Raw genomic sequence first — 3,160 nt, forward strand, 5'->3', positions numbered from 1 at the left:
CTTATTTTTTGCTTCCATTCCTCCCTCTCGTTTTTTTCTCTTTCAATTTTCTCTCTTCTTAAATTTCTTTCTCTCTTCTTCTCTTCTCTTCTCTTCTTTCTTCTCTTCCTCTTCTCTTTCTCTCTTCTCATCTTGGCCTCTCCTTTCCATCCTTTCCTCCTCTGCCCCCCCCTTCCCCTAAAAAAATAGAAAAAAATAAAAAAAAAAACTCAACAGCTGTATTTTATTATTAGAAAGGTTACCTCGCGGAATATATTATAACGAAAAAAATGAATATTAAGAATGTTAACTAAACACTAAATTCTAAAATTGTTATCTTTACCTGCTATTAAATTACCTTCTGACTTCTGCTAAATAAAATATCTCGGAAATCCTAATTCAATTATTAGAATTATCTTCACCTACGGATGTTTACGTTTTTAATGATTTGTTATTGTTATGATGTATTCATGTCTACGTAACTGATTATTATATTTGAGGGTTTCCGAATTCAGAATACACATACACACAAACACACGCGCATTACACAAACACACACACACATACAACACACACACACACACACACACAAACACACACACATACAACACACACACACACACACACAAACACACACACACACACACACACACACACACACACACACACACACACACACACACACACAGCACAAACACACACACACATACAACACACACACACACACACACACAGTACAAACACACACAACATACAGCACAAACACACACACACACACATACAACACACACATAGCACAAACACACACACAGCAAAAACACACAAACACACACACACTTTTAAGGGAGTAGAAGACTGAAACCAAGCCACTGAGAAACACTATAATACACTTAAATCCCAAACATTTTCCTTCTTTTTCTATAACAAAATCGACACAAAAACCATGCAGGATAACGATCAACATAGCAACATACGTGTTACAAAAACGACATGAGTTTTATTCTCATTTTAGTCATGTCTGAAGTGCGTTTGGTTCTCTCCGGTTGAACATCACCACTGGATAAGTTCTGCTTTCCACTGAACTCTTAATGAACACAAATAATAATCATTTAAATGTTCTTAATGATTTTGTTGTAGTTTTTTCCTATCTTTTTTACTTCTTTTTTCTTTCTTATATTGAACTTGTCATTGTAATATTTCCGTTTTTTAGTCATGACTGATTCATAATGATGTTATTTCTTCTTTTTGAACTTTAATGTTTGAATATTTCACATGGAAAAAATGTTAACTTTGTTGTTACTAATCAGCATCATCACAATCTTCACCATCATTATAATTATAACACAAAAATGATAATAATGACAATAATGATGACAGCAAGAACAACAATAATGATAATCTCTCCCTTCCTATCTCCTTACCTTCCTTTCTCGTTCTCTTCCTCACTCCCTCTCTCTCCCTCTTGCGTCGTTTTAACATCCTCATTCATTACATATTCTCATGCATTAGCCTGTTGCCTATACCCTAGTTCTGTTTTTAAGCATCGAAGACTGTGTCGCGCTACAGTTTTGCAAGAGTAACAGTGGCCCAATTTGCAACATTTAGACGGGTTCTCTTGAATGCTCGTTTAGGCGTTGCATCTACTAGCATGTACTGGAAGGGCACTTGTTCCGCTATTTTCGCTTAAGAAGAGCGACTTTTGCTCGACTTGGGGGATCGATGGATACTGATTTTGCGCTCAAAATCCTTTTTCTTCTTTCTTTCTTTCTTTTCTTTGTATGTTCAAGGGGGGAATAAACATCTCTAAAATGAGGATATTTATACATAGATGAACACGAGAAAAAAAGACTATAGATTATTTAAAAGTGGTGTATAAACATCCCCGAAAAAAGAGATTCACAGAAGCCGGTCACACAACCAATAAAAAAAAAATGAGAATCCTAGTTTTATTTCTTTTTGGATAGCTACTTCTCGCCGCGTTGAAATCGCCGGATATCTGGCATGCTAGCTAGTCCTCTCTCTCCTCCCCCCTCCCCCCCCCCACACCTAAGCCCTTGCAGAGTCATCGCTATCACATTGGCTGTATTATCGAACACTTGTCTGTCACTCCGAAATGCACCCAAGGTTGACTGCTTGAGACACAAAGAACGGTGGAAAAAGTTCTCGGTTCGTAGGCTGTTTATATATTTTTTTATTATTATTATTTACGTTTTCGTCTTTCTTTTATTTACGTTTTCGTCTTTCTTTTGTATTTACGTTTTCGTCTTTCTTTTGTATTTACGTTTTCGTCTTTCTTTTATTTACGTTTTCGTCTTTCTTTTGTTTACGTTTTCGTCTCTCTTTTGTTTACGTTTTCGTCTTTCTTTTATTTACGTTTTCGTCTTTCTTTTGTATTTACGTTTTCGTCTTTCTTTTATTTACGTTTTCGTCTTTTCTATATATTTTATTTTCATTTACATGTCCGTGCGATGTAGTGAGAAGAAACGATAACAAAAAAGACAATAACAAAATACGTCCTGTCCAAACCGCAACTTATAATAATTCCTATTTTGGTAAACACTTTCCCTGATTATGACACTTACCTGATATTTATGCCTGGCGAAGCGTTGGTCTGTCAGTGTGCGAGAGCTGGATGTTGAACTTTTGCCTTAAACATTCACACGTTTTGGGGGTCACTTCTCTTTCCTCGAATCGTCGAACATTCAAATATTTACTTGTATGATATTTACCCCTCACTTACTTTCCTTTTTTTTCTAAGTATAAAGCAAGTTTTCAAGCTAAGAGCTCTTCCTCGTAGACGTCACGTGATCAAACAAAACCCAAAAATCAGGGGCGGACACAACGAACACTTTTCACGTCACGCTGAAAGGTCGCACAGTGATGCCGGCCGGAGAAACGCACCGACGTTCTTCACCCTCCCAAAGTCGACGGGCAACTGAGAACGCGGTCCGCTCGGCAGCCTTATCTCAGGCACTCACCTCCCCCCACCCCACCCCACCCCCTCCTATCCATCCCCCTCCCTCCCCGCCTCCTCCCGCGCTTTACTTGTTTTAATTACATCAAACTATCATCAAAATTATTATACATTTTTTTTTCGTTATCAAAATTTGTTGCTATTTTGTCATGCAACTGTAAGACTTGCATTGCAACGTGACTGCAAGGTTAAATTGACGGAAAAAAT

At 37.4% G+C, this 3,160-nt stretch overlaps 1 protein-coding gene across 1 annotated transcript in view; it reads right to left on the bottom strand.

Annotated features, from left to right (window-relative positions):
* Window positions 1-2,926, bottom strand: part of LOC113801957 (uncharacterized) — a gene marked incomplete in the record, with an annotated part of 239,312 nt that extends 236,386 nt beyond the window's left edge. Inside the window, 1 exon segment of the mRNA XM_070142712.1 lies at window positions 2,562-2,926.
* Between the last annotated feature and the right edge of the window lie 234 nt (window positions 2,927-3,160).

Source organism: Penaeus vannamei, chromosome 29, assembly GCF_042767895.1.
Source record: "Penaeus vannamei isolate JL-2024 chromosome 29, ASM4276789v1, whole genome shotgun sequence".
Taxonomy (NCBI): domain Eukaryota; kingdom Metazoa; phylum Arthropoda; class Malacostraca; order Decapoda; family Penaeidae; genus Penaeus; species Penaeus vannamei.